The sequence below is a fragment of the Danio rerio genome, chromosome 15, assembly GCF_049306965.1.
Source record: "Danio rerio strain Tuebingen ecotype United States chromosome 15, GRCz12tu, whole genome shotgun sequence".
Lineage (NCBI taxonomy): Eukaryota > Metazoa > Chordata > Actinopteri > Cypriniformes > Danionidae > Danio > Danio rerio.
Window position 1 is genome coordinate 35,999,963 of NC_133190.1, and position 17,481 is coordinate 36,017,443.

The window sequence follows — 17,481 nt, forward strand, 5'->3', positions numbered from 1 at the left end:
TACAAATAATTCAGAGATAAACATCCATTGCGACAGCCTGCGTTTAGGAAATGATGTGGAATCGATTACGTCTTTCATTTCGGTTAAAAACGTACCACCTTAAAAGTGAAAAATGAGACCAAAGATGATTCACTTTGGAAAAGTAATGAAGCGGTTGTGAAAAAAAGCTTTTGTTATCACCGTGGATGGTCAGATCAATACTGCAAAAATTGAGATGCAGTCAGCACTAAAACTGCTGCATTTGGATATGAAAGCAGACTGTTTTGCTTGCTTTAGTTTATCTCATTTCCCTTAAAATGCCCCTGCAGACTCTTAGTTAATTAGTCATTCACGCTACAAAGACAATTCTGTCATCTTTAACTCACCCTCATGCTCCCTCATGCATATTCGTTTCTTTAATCAATCGCAAGAGATGCATCAATATTAAAATTCTGGTCAATGCTGACAAATTGTGTCGCTGGCTGATGGATATACTCTAAAATTTGTTTTATTTATATGCACACAAATTTGGGGTCAGGGATTTTCTTTGTCATCATTTAACGGATTAAATTTTTTGCACAAAAAGAGTGCTCTGAGCACATATGCAATAGGTCTGTGTAAAAATGAAGAATATTGATGTGATAGCATGCTATGCAATATTCAATATATGCAATACGTTATTTGAAAAATGTTATAACCAACACATGCTTCATATTTTTTCAGGGAAAAGAAAGCATCAGTACAACTTCTGAAGGTAAAGAGATGTTTTACTGTTGTATAAAGAGACCCTTTAGCAACGTAAACAAACAGAAATAAATCTCACCACTAATTTGCTCCACTGCTAGTTTTATCCCCTAAAAACTCCGTTAATAATTTTTGTCATTTATTGCAAACCATTCCGGTATAATATTATAGCAATGCAAACCATTCCGATACCTACATCGTGATATGCACATTTATGATTTCTATATGTTGCAAAGCCCTAAATCGAAATCTAATATCTGTTTCATTTATATTTCAAATAACAATTCAAAGGCAAGCACTTCACATGAGCATCACAGAAGCAAAAACCTCTAGATATTGCTCAAAAGAAGATAAAAAATGCCAATAACTGATCAAACATGAGGACAGTAAGCAGGGCTGATAGTGGAAAAAATTCCTGAGCCTGAACTTTTTTTCCTTGCCCCTGAGGTGAGTAGGGGTGGGGGTACTATGTATGCAACGCACTTTTAACACATTACTTGTGGGCCCCTGGGCCCAAATATATTAACAGCCTATGTGTAACCCTGATCATCATTATTGTCAAGTGGCTCTTTTTAGACACATGACAGTAATGTCAGTGACACATGCCAGTGTCAGTGATCTTGTGACATGTGCCAGTAGGTGTCAGTATAAGCACGGTATAAGCACATTAATCTTATAAGCCTCTTTGCTTTAAAATTTAAAAATCATTAGGCAAATGACACCTGTTATCTTACATGCATAAATGTTATGAGTTTTCAACATGCATTTTATTATAACTTTAAGGATATTATTTAAAATACCTTAAAATGAAAATAAGTAAAATAATAAAATAAATGAATGAATTAAAAACATAGAGAAGTCCATATTGTAGGGAACAAAGGAACTGCCAGGATGCAATAATATACTGTACAGTACAACAGATAAGTGTAACCCCTCCCATACATAAGCATGCCACAATAAATTTGACTGACATGTACTGTCAAATGACTATATTACGTACGGAAGTATGACTACGAATACATAAAATAAAAAGTACACAATTAATCCAAACAGATGGTTTTTTGTGTGTTCTTCAAGTCATGCTAGGTACTTTTTTAAAAATTTAATTATATTTCTAATGCAATGCTGACCGGCATAACCTTTATCACTTTATGGAATACTATGTGTAAGATTTTTTCCTCATTCTCTAATATGAAACCACGTATGGTCACAAAAGAAGTCATTTCAAACACTCGACCGATGTTATGAAGTAAAATAGGAGTAAAAGCATTTCAGTAAATCTTCTTGTTTGTAAACAGTAGGGTTGTAATAATACATCGTTATGTTGAGAAATCACTATACAAATATGTGTCAATGCATTTATCAGATGTAAATGACTTTATACACAGTATTGATCTTGTTTTATCCAATAGTCAGTTTACTGTATTAATAAGACACAATTCATCCAAGAATGTCATTTCCATCTTTATGTGCTACATAATGATTTATGTAAGCAGTTGCGAAATTTCATGTTAGCTGATGCAGTTTAGTTTGTTTACCACAAAGAGACAGGGGATGTGTCAGCGCAAACGTCATTATGCGACAATTGTAGGGCATTCTTTACTGAATGTATTGAGTACTGTTTGCATAGACAGCGAATAACAAGTAATAAAGATATAAGTAATGCTCTGATTGGGATTTACCGTTTCCATTGTCCTGTAGAATCTACAGTAACTTACTGGCAGCAGTTTCTACATACAGTACTATATATCTTTACTGAAAAATATAGTAATTTTTACAATGCAACTTTAAAATACAGTAACGTACTGCATAACTGTCCAACAGTAAAATACAGTTCATACTACAGTTAAATACTGTGTAATTTGCAAAAATCATTAACAGTGTTGTTATCCCTTATGTTTGGCATGGTGCTGGCCAAGAGAGCGATTCTGATGGAGTAAAAATCCATGACATCTCCATTTTTTTTTTAAATGGTTAGCTGAAATGATTGTATGACAAAATATGGGGCCCCTTCCTAAGATGTACAGGTTAATATGTTTTCTGTAATAATTTTTTTTTTGGGTAAATTTCTTTTTTCCTTTCTCTCCTTCCTTTTTACATGTCATTCTATTTTGTTTCTTATTCCATTAGTTTGGGTGAGATTTTTTTTATTTATTTATTTTTTTATGGTGCTGTATAATTGCTGTATTTTTTGCTGGTGTTTTAGTGCATGTTCTAGTTACTATCAGGTAATAACACTGAGATAATTTTGTTAACATGTTTACATGATGTACAGCATTTGGTGTTGTTTTTAAAAAAACTTCTATAAAAAAGTAAATTTTAAAAAATCAGTGTTGTTACAGATTTATGCGAGAAGAGAAGGTGCGAATGGCAGTTGCGAGCGAAATTTGTGTACTCAAAAAGTGTGAACGGCGGCCACTAGCAGATTCGTGAAAACAAAAACTGCAAAAAAAACATACCACCTGGGACATATTTGGCAATCTCCAGAAATGTATATTGGTGTACCTAATCAGAATGAGTCTGGGTTGGTATGAATCCATTTCGACCGAGCATTTCTCCAGGAAAGGTAATTAAATATTCTTAAAGTAATTTAGTAAAGTAAGTAGTAAAATGCCAGTAAAATACAGTAATTTTCACAATAAAACTTTAAAATACAGTAACATACTGCATAACTGTCCTACTTCAAAATTAAATTAATATTACAATTTAGTAACTTTTACATTTTACAATATTACAATATTAAAAATATTGTATTAACATTTGCAGCACCATTTACCTAGCTGTGTATGTATTTACAGTACTGCATATCTTTACTGTAAAATATAGTCATTTTTACAATGCAACTTTAAAATACAGTAATGTACTGTATAACTGTCCTACAGTAAAATACAGTTCATACTACAGTTAAATACTGAGTGATTTGCAAAAATCGTTAACTGTGTTGTTATTCATAATTGTATATACACACCAAAAATCAATTAGTTGGTTAAACATACTAAATTCAGCATTTTATTCAACAGAAGAGATGCATATAACAATATTATTAAAGTTTTTACCATATTACTTGGAAATAACAATAAATATACCAACATTAAACTCTTTTCAGCATACCATATAGAAATAAAACTGTATCATAATTATCAATAAACATCAGATCGTGCTTTTAGTCTATCGTTACATGGTAAACAAACTCATTTACATGACAAACTGTATCACAAACATGCATTTTTAGTAAATGTATTCACTGCACAGCCCAGACCAAACCACCCACACTCACACATTCACACACATACATTACACTACGGACAATTTAGCTAACCCAATTCACCTATAGCGCATGTCTTTGGACTTGTGGGGGAAACCAGAGCACTCGGAGGAAACCCACGCCAACATGAGGAGAACATGCAAACTCCACACAGAAATGCCAACTGACCCAGCCAGGGCTTGAACTAGCGACCTTCTTGCTGTGAGGCGATCGTGCTACCCACTGCGCCACCGTGACGCCTGCGAAACTAATTATAATAGCTGAAAATGTAACGGCTAACTTTATGACTTTTTAGGTCTATCCCTTTAAGAGCAGTCCAGCTTATTCTTTTAACCTTAAATGCAAAGGGGGTGGAGGAGACATTATGGATCTCTGCTGTCTAAGACCACTCTTTGAGAGAATCTCCGGCTCTGAACAACCACGTACTGCTATTTCTCAGCGGGCGATGAGGACAGACGTCGCTTCCTGACGTTCTTCTGCACTTTCATCTCTCCATCCTGCTCGGCTGGGTCTCATTTGAATGTCTGTCATGCTCCCTGTCAGTCGACTGAAAGAAATAATTATCTCCTTAAGCTCATTATACCAGGAACAGCTTTAGCACTTATAGCCCACAGAGCAGCTGCGAGCGAACACAAGGTGAGGCAAATCTAAAGCAGAAGCCCATTATATGCTTTTTTTTATTTCTTTTATGGATAAATTTGAGGATTTGTAATGTCAAACCTGTGAAAGGATATATATACGTTTATGTTTTCGATTGCGATTTATTTTGATGGTCCGTTTGTTGAGTTTAAGTTACATTGCATCTACATGTCAACTAATTCTCATTAGATTATAAGCAGACTAGCTGTTAGCTTGGGTTAGTGTGTAAGCTATTTTATAATATTTTACTTGCAAAGTATTTTATAGTCAGTTGAATGTCTGTTGAAGAAGCATATCAACAGATATTAAGCAGACAGTCTACTAATAGTCAAATAGACGCAATAGTGGCTTGCTAGTTTCAGCTTGGCGCAAGACTTTTGCGCCACGTTGTTTAAATAGCAAATGCATTTGCACTCAAATGTGCGCCCATAGGCGTTCTGGTCTAAAATAGAAGGCGTATTGAGGCGCATTGCTGGCGCGTTGCTATTTTGAGGAACTTAAATGGAAGGGTCAAATAGATCAGATCAAAGCTGGTCTATTGTCCAGCGCAGAGCGCGTTAGTTGCGCGCCTCGCTTATACACTGCTTAATACAAACAGGGTGTAGAGCAATACGCAAATATCTTTACATATGAAAAATAATTAAAATATTAAGGATATATATAGGATATAATAAGGATATATAGCCTGTAGGATTTAAATATAAAGGTGTAAAATGTTACAAAACATATTATTTTCTAGCCTACATAAATATAAAAACCAAACTTTCATGTCTTCTTCATCGGAGAGCTTTTTCAATTTATTCTTAACAATTTGCTATTTGTTTGTATAATTTTGTATAATGTTATTATTTTTAGCAGTATCATTTTTTATATACTTATGTATATCTGTTTTATTAAAAAACAACCTTAGATTTGCCCACCTGTCAGGTTTTAGACCATATGAGGCGCAGCATGTGTATTAGGATGTAACTCAGGTTTTTGACCTAACTTCGTTATTATTGTTCATTTATTTGTTTGCTGGAAATTAGAACTGGATTTGAAAATAGTTTTGAAAAAAATCTTTGCACTTAACAAACGAAATTATTTATTTATAGGCTAATTGATGTCTGTGCGTACAAGGTTTCCCTATACACGAGAGCGAAAGTGAAAGTAGTTAATAAGAAGGCCTTATCTCTTATTCTCGCGCTGCAGATGCTCTGTTAAATGTTTTCTTGCTAGTAAAACGCTCAGTTTTTCCACTTACAAAGTCCGTCAAGTAAATAGCAAATGCGCTATGGCGCAATGCAACTGACTTTAAAAAGGAATGGGAGATGAGACTGATTGGTTTATTCTCAAAACACACCTATAACTCATTAAGAAAATAAGCTTAACCCTTTTAGACCATGCGCCGCGGCTCAAAGCAGATTTTTCCGTCCTTAAATTAGCAAAAGGGGATTCCGACACGCCCTAATTGCTTTTGCGCTCTGCGCTTTGCACTTTGCGCATTGATTGTCAAAATAGAGCCCAAAGTGTTACCATGTTTTCTTTGGTAAAAGTTAAATGTTAAAATGAAGCAATGACTCTGTCTGCATAGCTTGCTATTTTGAAGTAACAGTTCACCTTTTTGAGTTATTTTGTTTGAGAACTACACCGTGAAAAATGCTGGATTCCACACAATCGATTTGAGATGGGACAACATAAAGGAGTTAAACGTATTTCTTTTCACAAATTTAAGTGGATTGAACATAAAACAACAAAAAGCTGTGCTCTAAAAACACAAGAATTGTGTGGTTTCAGCTCATTTAAAAATAAGTAGTTCAAACAAGCAGCAAACTTAATTGTTTGAGTGTAAAATAAAGAGGAGTATTATGTTAAATTATTATGTTAAAAAGCAATTGGGTGCCTTCAGAATACACAAAACAATGTACTTCGGCTTAGTGCTATATTCAGGGGTAACCACAGTGGAATGAACCACCTATTATTCCGACACATGGAGAACTTCAAAACTCCACACAGAAATGCCAACTGGTCCAGCCAGGACTCAAACCAGCGATCTTCTTGCTGTGAGGCGACAGTGCTAGCCACTGAGCCACCATGCTGCCACAAAAATACTCTGTTCAGATTTGGAATTATTTATATTTATATATATATATATATATATATATATATATATATATATATATATATATATATATATATATATATATATATATATATATATATATATATATTAATGTTTCTGTTTGGAATTTACCAATATGTACGTAGAAATACACTTTGTCTGAGCTTTTTTCCAGGAAAGTTAATCAAATGTTCTTGAAGTATATTCTATAATTTAAACAGATTTGTGTGAACCTTATTTTTAAGTAATTATAATTCTGTATATTAACATTATAATAGCAATGCATTTTAAAATGATGGAATAAGGAATTGAGCTATTATAGCAGTTTCTTAATTGTGATCATCAGTATTCATTAAAACCTGGCTTGTTTTATTAATTAAGGACTGTACTGCATGTTAAAGGATATTCAAGGGGTCCATGTTACAAAACACTCATTTAAAACACATTTACCGCATCTCTAAGATAAATCCTCTTTATTACATTTACACTATTTATGTTCACAAAGGTTTATTATGGACTTTTATAATAATGCAATAATAATGAAATAGTGTACCTTAAAAGCACGGCATGATGGCTCAGTGGTTAGCACTGTTGCCTCACAGCAAGAAGGTTGCTGATTTGAGTCCTGACTGGGCCAGTTGGTATTTCTGTGTGGAGTTTGCATGTTCTCCCCGTGTTGGCGTGGGTTTACTCCGGGTGCTCCGGCTTCCCCCAAAGTCCAAAGACATGCACTATAAGTGAATTGGATAAACTAAATTGTGTGTGTGTGTGTGTGTGTGTGTGTGTGTGTGTGTGTGTGTGTGTGTGTGTGTGTGTGTGTGTGTGTGTGTGTGTGTGTATGTTTCCCAGTACTGCGTTGTGGCTGAAAGGCCATCCGCTGCTTAAAACATTTGCCAAAATAGTTGGTAGTTCATTCTGCTGTGGCGACTTTTGAAATAGATGAATGAATGAATGAATGAATGAATGAATGAATGAATGAATGAATGAATGAACTTAATCTTAACTAGTGCCTTGCTGATGTACACTGAAAAAGCACAAAGTACAGTTGCCGAAACTCAATGACTAACTGGAAAAGCTTCAATTTCAGCAAATTAATATTACAATACTTTGTATTTTATTTCTTTTTTTTCTTTATGTTTGGGTGTTGGTGGACCTTCAAACAAGGTTTTACAAATTTATCAGCAACGTTTTAATCATTCCAAATATAATACATTTTAGCAACATCTAATATTATTTAACATATTTTAATAAGTGCAACTCTGAAAAAGAATGTTTGCAAATGTATGCATTACTGTTTAAATATGTGTCATGTTAAATGATGATGCAACATTATTTTAAATATTTTTTTACTTTTTTTTTCACAACCCTTACGTGAAAAACTTCCTTTAAAATATATATACTCTTTTTAGTTTCTGCATCTTTCTGTAAAAAACAGGTGTCTAACTTATGTCGCGCCAGTGAAAGCTTCCCTCAGGACAGCACACACACCTCAGGCCTTGTGTCCATCATCTCAGTTCTCTGTCTGCTGTGACCTTGACTGAGTAATTACCTCTGGCCCCCTACCTGTTCAACCTGTCAGACAGCACACTTCACTCAAAAATACAGCTGAAAAACATCACACACACATATGCTCAGGTTTAAAAGCTGCTGTGGGTATATAGCCTAATTTATAAGTGGTAGTAAAAAATTGAATACTTTTTATTTTAGGTCATTTAATTAAATGTACCCTGTATTGTACTACCTAATCCAGTAAGAGTGAGTCACCTGTAATTGATTTAAATGACCCAATCAGAGCAGGTTACAAACAACTGATTCAAATAACCCAGTCAGGCAACTAATTAAATCAAATGATCCAGTCAGAGCAAGTCTCCTGTTAACTAAATGATTCAAATGATCCAGTTAGAGCAAGATGCTCATTAACTAACTATTTTGAATGAGTCGGTTATTTTGAGTCATCTGTTAACACATTAATTATAATGATCAAGTTAGAGAGAGTCATCTGTAAACAAAACAATTTAATTTATCCAGGCAGAGCAGGGGCCTGTTTCAGTAAGGAGGTTTAAACAACTCGGAGTTTAAACTTGAACTCTGAGTTGATTTACCGAGAGATTAAAAACTCTGAGTTTTCGGTTTCAGAACAGCTGATCTGAGCTGGGTCAATCAACTTTGAGTAGACCAACTCAGAGTTAAGCGCGCGCACCGTGACTATAAAAAGGCACTATCAATGGAGCGCAGACATTACGAGTGACTATGGCAATATCTTAAAAAAAGAGATCAGCATTTCATTCTCCAGCTGAATTTGATCTGCTCATGCAAAGTTATAGCAAATATGAGTGTATATATTTAATAAGAAGCAGCCATCAGTGAAACAGAGACAGTTAAAAACAGCTGCTCAAGTTAATGCGTAATTTTTAATTTTAAGTATTTAAACATTTAAGTATAATAAAATAAGTAATGTAATCTGTGACGTTTATACCTTTTTTCTAAACTATTATACACTTTTATCAGTTTTAATAGATTTAACAGTGCACTTGTTATGTGTCTGCCTTTTTATTGATCAAGTGATAGAGGTTTATAAAACATTAAAAAGGTAAGCACTAATAAAATAATTTTTAGACAGAATAATAATCCCATTAATCTCTAACAGTACATGTCGAAGGTTAAGCTAATTGTTTATGAAAAAAGGACAAGCCTTGTGCGTGACTTTGTTCTGTGTGTGACAAAAATGTAGGCAATAGCTATGTTTCCATCAAAATTACATAAATTTGTGCAACACTGGAATAAAATAAAGCAGCGTTTTTATCCAAAGAGTCGAAGAGAACACAATCGTCACTTCCTGATTAACTTGCGCCAAATATCAACAGTAAAAACATAATTACTGCGGTAGAAGAAGCTGCATCAATGATTTTTTATTTAATTAATGTACTTCAGAAGACAATTGACACACAATGAACACGTGGGGGTGTTTGAAGCCAGACGCGGAGATCTTGACACGCTCCAGACGCTCGGAGGTCATTAATAATATACACTAATACTGAAACAGTTAAGGCATTTTACAATGACTAAAACAACATTAAAGATGTTCTGCAGTGTGCTCAGTCTGCTGGTTTGTCCTTTCACACACATTTTCATCATCATCTCTAACAAACCATTTTTTAATGTACATACTGTAATTTTTTAAGTGCACTTCGTAGTTTATGTGCATCTTATCAAATAAAAGTTTAACCTACTCAGTTATGCGCATGTTATATTATGCGTATTTTCAAAAGTTATGTGATACATGACGTTTCCATCAATCTTTTTTATGCACATCTCCAATATGAGCTCTAAAATAAGTGTGTGGAAATGTAAGACTAATGCGAGAAATACCGCTTCATCTTTAAAAAAGGGGAGGAGACCGACAGAAACTCAGAGTTTAGAGAATAAAACCTGCTCCGGACCAGGTTGGATTCACAGAGTAAGTTACCACGGTAACTGACTCTGAGTTCAAGTTAACTCTCTTTTAGAAACAGGCTTGACTTACCCTGATTTCTCGAGTTTAACAAACCTGCCATTTTGAAACGGAAAACCCAGAGTTTCTCTCATTTCAGGGTTAAAATACTCTGAGTTTTCAGTTAACCTCCTTTCTGAAACAGGCCCCAGGTCACCAGTTAACTAATTGATTCAAATAATCCTGTCAGACATTTAATTGATTCTAATGATTCAGTCAGAGCGAGTCACCTGTTCACAAATTGATTTAAATTATCCAGTTAAAGCAACCTATTAACAGATTCAAATGATTCAGTCAATGAGTCATATTTTAATGCATTAATTCAAATGATCCAGTCAGAGTGAGTTGTCTGTAAGCTAATTGATTTAAATGATCCAGTCAAAATGAATCACCATGTCAACTAATTGACTCAAATGATCAAGTCAGAGAGAGTCATCTGTTAACTAATCAATTCAATTGATCTAGGCGGAGTAGGTCACCTGTTAACTAATTGATTCAAATTACCCAGTGAGACAATTAAATGAATCAAATGATTCAGTCAGAGAGAGTTACCTGTTAACTACTTGATACAAATGATCCACTTAAACCGCGGTCACACTGCACTTTTCCCCCCATAGATTTTAATTCATACATGCGAATGCGACAAGTTTCACAGTTTGCTACGTTGGAAAGTTCAAGCTTGGTGAACTCTGACCTGTGAAATCGCATTATGTGACTGCGTAAGACCAATTGAAGATCAAAACATGACCTCTCTGGACAGAAATTTTAAATATTTACCAATCACTCGCTTTTTTTAAATGTTAATTATTTCAGTTAACAACTCACTGATTCAAATGAACCAGTTTGAACGAGTCACCTTTTAGCTAATTGATTCAAATACTCCGATCAGATCGATTCTGATAACAACTGACTCATTTAAGTGATACAGTCAGAGCAAATCTACTTTTATTGATTAAGGTAATGATGACAATTGCATTTACACAAAAAAATCCAGCAGCGCATGCGGAATTGAACTGTACAAGTTGTTTACTAAATATTTAAATCTCAAATCAAATTTGTCCCATTTCTATATGCACTCAGAAACAAATGACATAAAAATAGGTACAAGCCATAACTGACTCATTTGTTGTTCAATCCCTGACAAAAGTCTTGTCGTTGATCCCAGTTGTAAGAGCAACAAATAATAGCTTGACTTAGTTGATCATTTGAAAAAGTGGCAGAAGGTAGATTTTCAGAATAATCAACTGTTGAACTGCATCCCAATCGCCACAAATACTACAGAAGACCTATTGGAACCCGCATGGAGATTCTCAGAGAAGTCAGTCAAGTTTGGTGGAGGAAAAATCATGGTTTGGGATTACATTCAATACGGGGGTGTGCAAGAGATCTGCAGGTTGGATGGCTAAATCAAAACCTGAGGTATCAAGACATTTGTGCTGCCTATTACATTATAAACCATAGAAAAGGGCAAATTATTCAGCAGGATAGCACTCCTTGTCATACTTCAGCCTCCACATCAAAGTTCCTGAAAGCAAAGAAGGTCAAAGTGCTCCAGGGCTGGCCAGCCCAGTCACAAGACATGAACATTATTGAGCAAGAATGCTTTCTTTGCTATTCCAGATTACTTTATTAATAAGTTATTAGAGTCATTGCAGAGATGTATGGATGCACTTGTCTAAGCTCATGGGAGTCATACACAATATTAACTCTTTTTCCACTGCACCATGACTTTATATTCTATACTGTACATTATTTCTGTTAAGTGACAAGACTTTTGTCTAAGCAAAGTCAGACCTTACTGTTCTAATTAAATGATTAAAAACAAAGGCATGATCATATTTTATTTTGGTAAAATAAGCGTAATCTAGAGCCCTTTGCCTTATATATTTTCATATAAGCTACTTCTGATGAAACAAGATTACCTAGAAGTCATGTTATTATTTGTTGTTCCTAAGACATGGATAGACAAGACTTTTGTCAGCTAGTGTAATTTAGAAGATTTACTCTTATATATTATTGCAAAAGTCACTCCAATATCTCACATTACAGTACGTGCCCTAGATTACTTTAAAAGAAGACCATTTATCACTTACAACCACTGTTTTGATGCTTCTTTAGAACAGCAATTTATAATTCAGAATAGAGAAAATACACTCTCAACGCAATAGTTTTCAATAAATGTAGGTTTCATTTCAAATTGTCTTGACTGTCTAGTGAAAAAAGTGTTTTTTCTTTTATAATTTCTAAGTGATAGAAAAATGAGAGTAGAGTGAAAGATTCATTAACATTTAGCTCACACCAAGCTACTGTATGGCTTTAGAATGCAAATAATAGAGTGTACAGCTTGTATGAATCACTTTTATGGTGATTTTCCAATTAATTTTATTATATTGGAGCCTGTGCCCCAGGCGCAGTCAATCACTCAATAAAGAAATAAATAAATAGTCATTATTTGTTATCGCTGGGTGAACTTTAACTGAAAATTGACAGAAATAAAATGAAAAATTAATACTATATTTAAAAAACAGCAGTGTTCATTGTACCACACCATTCCCAAAGTTCCTTTTTTGATTAATAATAATACTTTGGTTAGGACCATGTTGTGATGCCATCACAAAATTGTAATTGAATGCAGTTATCCTTTACAATAGCCTCCTCTATCAATCAAGGACAAAGCGTTAGACTAATGAAAAAGTAATTTGATTTGGAGACACAGGTAATGGAGGCTCTCTCCACATACGCTCTTTCTCCTTCACAGTGGGTTGTCATGTCCTCACCGGAGAACAGCTCAAAGACTTATGAAAAATTCAGTCGGCTCAGGTGTGTTGAGGTGCACAGACATACACATGCTCTTATCTATTGTCCAGCAGACACAAGCTCATACAGGCTTACCAGTGACAAGCTTTTGTCAAGACACACGGCTATTTGTAGTGCCAATATGTGCTTCTGGGTAGGCAAATACATTTTTATCAATACAAAACATTTTTAAAATATGTGTGAAATAAACAAAGTACAAATCGCTGATTCTATTCATTCATTCATTCATTCATTCATACCTTTTCTTTTCGGCTTATTAATCAGAGGTTGCCACAGTAGAATGAACCGCCAACTTAGCCAGCATATGTTTTACGCAGCAGATGGCCTTCCAGCTACAACCCATCACTGGGAAACATCCATACACTCTCATTCACACACATACACTACGGACAATTTAGCTTACCCAAATCACCTATAGCGCATGCTTTTGGACTTGTGGGGGGAACTGGAGCACCCAAAGGAAACACAAGAAACACAGGGAGAACATGCTAGCTCGACATAGAATGCTAATTGATCTAGCCAAGGCTCGAACCATTGACTTTTTTGCTGTAGGGCGATTGTGCTGCCTAATGCGCCACTGCGCTGCTATGGCTAATTCTAATTACATCTAAAAACATAATAGAAATAGTATACCCAAAAGTGGATGGATGGATGGATGGATGGATGGATGGATGGATGGATGGATGGATGGATGGATGGATGGATGGATGGATGGGTTTATGGGTGGAGTTTAGATAGATAGATAGATAGATAGATAGATAGATAGATAGATAGATAGATAGATAGATAGATAGATAGATAGATAGATAGATAGATAGATAGATAGATAGATAGATAGATAGATAGATAGATAGATAGATAGATAGATAGATAGATAGATAGATAGGTGGGTTTGTGCATGCGTGCATGTGTGCATGTGTGGGTGAATAGATGGATGGATGTATTTATGAGTTGGTTTATGGACAGATGGATGGATGGATGGATGGATGGATGGATGGATGGATGGATGGATGGGTGGATAGGTGAATGGATGGATGGATTTATGACTAAGTTGATGGATGGGTGAATGGATAAATGAATGGGAGGGTGGATGGGTGGGTGGGAATGGATTGATAGATGAATAAGGATGGATGGCTGGGGAGTTTTATGGCTGTGTAGGTGGATGAATGGATGGATGGATGGATAAGTGGGTTTGTGCGTGCATGTGTGCATGCGTGCGTGTGTGCGTGGATAGACGGATAGATGAATGGATGGGTGGGTGGATGGATGGATGGGTGGGTTTGTGCGTGCGTGTGTGCGTGGATAGATGGATGGAAGGATGGATGGGTTTATGAGTTGGTTTATGGATGGATGGATGGATGGATGGATGGATTGATGGATGGATGGATGGATGGGTAAATGGATGGATGGATGGATGGATGGATGGATGGATGGATGGATGGATGGATGGATGGATGGATGGATGGGTGGATGTGCATGGATGGGTGGATGGATGTCTGGGTAGGTTTATGGTTGGGTGGACAGATGGGTGGATGTTTTTTTTTGGTGGTTTATAGGTGGATGGATCAATGGATGGATGGGGATGGATTAATGGATGAATGGATTGGTTTATGGGTGGATGAGGATGGATGGGTGGGTGTCTGGGTGTATGGATGGATAAATGTTTGGGTGGTTTAGGCAGATGGATAGATAGAACAGAAAGATAGAAATAAAAAAAATGTCGCATAACATAATTACACCTTAGCAAATCATCACAAAATTCTAGAGTAAGCAATGCAATTCATCAAAAGTGAGCTCCTCCGTTTTTAAGAAATGAATGGATGACAGTTGAACAGTCTGAAAACGACACACTTCCTGAGAACGTATGATTGATGGCTCTATTACTGGCTTATTTGATCAACAGTGTGATTATTTGCATCAACAGATCTTGTCAGAACTAATCTAGCAAACGTGTCAGGTTGCTTGCTAGTTACCTGCACACACCACACCACCTGCATCCCCAACAGGATGCCAAACACAATGCAATAAGGAGCCTTTTTTTGGAAATGAATATCTCACTAATGCACAAGGCATTAGTACAGAGGTAGTCGAGTGCTTCCAAAAGTATGGAAAATTACACATTCTGCAATTTATCCCAAATGACTCACTCAATTGTATGCATTGCAGCTTCTATTCTTCTATTTGAGAAGCAGGTTTTTTGCATGTGCTACGGGCTGGAAGAAAGATTGGTGCCATCTAAAACCCATTTCAATTTCAAGAAATGGAAAATGCTCTTTGGAGACTTTCCTGTTTCCTATTTAAATTCTGCTTAAACTTGGACTGAAAAAGAATAAGGCCCATGGGTTTTTTCCCCACAGAAATCGACCCTGCTATGAATCAACGCAATGCTAGAATTTCCATTTATGGTTTGCAAATTATGGACATTACAGAGCTGAGGAGTAAATAATTAGAAAACAGCTTAAAACAACTGTCAATACATAATGATAGTTTACATTTTTGGTCTCATGATGACTTTAATAGTTCAACCAAAATTAGAATTTGGCCTTTTCCAGTTTTTCTTGATGGCTAAAACACAATTTCTGAACCCTTGCTCCATTTTCTTACACCATTAAACACAAAGCCTCATCTTCAAGCACTATAAATACAACCTCTGACTTCTCTTGCAAACTGAAACGTTTGCCTCAAAACAGTTTTACCTGTGTTCTAAATCAAGCACTGCTCCCAATTAATAAACAGAGTGATCAAAATTCCATACACTATCAAGCAGTCAGTAGACAATATAACATGAAACAATAAACACAGTACATTTTAATCTCAATGTTCAGGGCCCTACAGCTTGACCCTTGTACAGTATACAGCCTACAACACACTGTACTACAGTATACAATACTAAAAGGGACAAAAATCAGATGGAAACGTGATCAATTTGCTTCTTGTCTTTGGGCCGAGTCAGGCCAGAACACTTCGTCAACATCACACACAACACAATATTGTCTCTCCCGAAGCAACGGGGGACAAAGCCTCTTGTGTGCCAAACACAGCCCTGACATGGTTTCTCACCTATATCACCACATGCTGGTTTTTCAATCAGATTCAGGAAAGGTGAGTATGGAGAGAGGTACAAGTTCATAAACTGCCCATTTTACTCATCCTTTTACATTGTTTCTTCTAACCATGCTTAGACACACTCCTTCCCACACTCAACAACCATTTTGCTTATATTGGTTGTGTCACATCATTTGAAAAACATGACATCAATTTTGAGTGGTTGTGTTTAATCAATGACATACAGTGCATTCCGAAATATTCATAGCACTTTTCTTTTTCCACATTTTTAATGTTATAGCCTTATTCCAAAATTGATTAAATTCATTTATTTCCTCAAAATTCTACACACAACACCCCATAATGACAATGTGAGGAAAGTTTTTTTTTAAACCGTTGCAAATTTATTAAAAATAAAAAACCTAAAAAAAATAAAACATCAGTATTCACAGCCTTTGCTCAATACTTTGTTGATGCACCTTTTTTACAGCAGTGATTACAGCCTCAAGTCTTTTTAAATATGATGCAATAAGCTTGGCAAACCTGTCTTTGGGAATTGTTGCCAATTCTCTTTGCCGTACCTCTCAAGCTCTACCAGGTTAAATTGGAAGCGACGGTGTACAACTATTTTCAGATCTCAGAATCTGTCCTTTTGTAAGGTTCTCCTCTCTCCACAGAAGAAAACTGGAGCTCAGACAGAGTGACCATTGGGTTATTGATCACCTCCTTGACTAAAGTCCTTCTCCCCACTGATCACTCAGCTTAGATGGCCGGCCAGCTCTAGGAAGAGTCCTGGTAGTTCCAAACATTTTCCACTTACGGATGTTGGAGGCCATTGTGCTCATTGGAACTTTAAGAGCAGCAGAAAATTTTCTGTAACCTTCCCCAGCCTTGTGCCTCGAGACAATCCTGTCTCGGAGGTCTACAGACAATTCCTTTGTCTTCATGCTTGGTTTGTGCTTTTGTCACCCTGAGACCTTATATAGACAGGTGAATGCCTTTTTGAATCATGTCCAATCGATTGAATTTACCGCAGGTGAACTCAAATTAAGCTGCTGAAACATCTCAAGAATGATCAGTGGAAACAGAATATACCTAAGCTAAGTTTAGAGTTTCATGGCAAAGACTGTGAATACTTACAGGAGTTTTCCAGGAGAAATAACAAAACGAGAGATGGGTCTGAAATACTGGAGACTCCCAGGTAAAGGTGTTGGCAGGTTGGCAAAAAGTGTTGGCAGGTATGATTTACTAACCCTCAGATTTGAGGTAAAACTGTGATTCTGGAATTGTCAAATGACATTTTGAGAATCATAATAAACATATACAGGTGGCTTGGTGGTTTAGTTTATAATTTATTATGAACTTAAAAAAAAGGATTTTAAAATGGTTTAAAGCAATGGT

The 17,481-nt window shown here is 35.8% G+C and overlaps 1 protein-coding gene and 1 long non-coding RNA gene across 13 annotated transcripts in view; one reads left to right on the forward strand and one right to left on the reverse strand.

Moving 5' to 3' along the window:
• Positions 1–17,481, reverse strand: part of nbeab (neurobeachin b) — a 770,985-nt gene that overhangs the window by 692,049 nt on the left and 61,455 nt on the right. The window lies entirely within an intron of this gene.
• The window catches only part of LOC141377883 (uncharacterized), a 41,995-nt gene continuing 29,114 nt past the window's right edge, over positions 4,601–17,481 (forward strand). Inside the window, exon 1 of the long non-coding RNA XR_012390981.1 lies at positions 4,601–4,624. This is a non-coding gene — a long non-coding RNA (uncharacterized lncRNA). The remainder of the gene's footprint in view (positions 4,625–17,481) is intronic.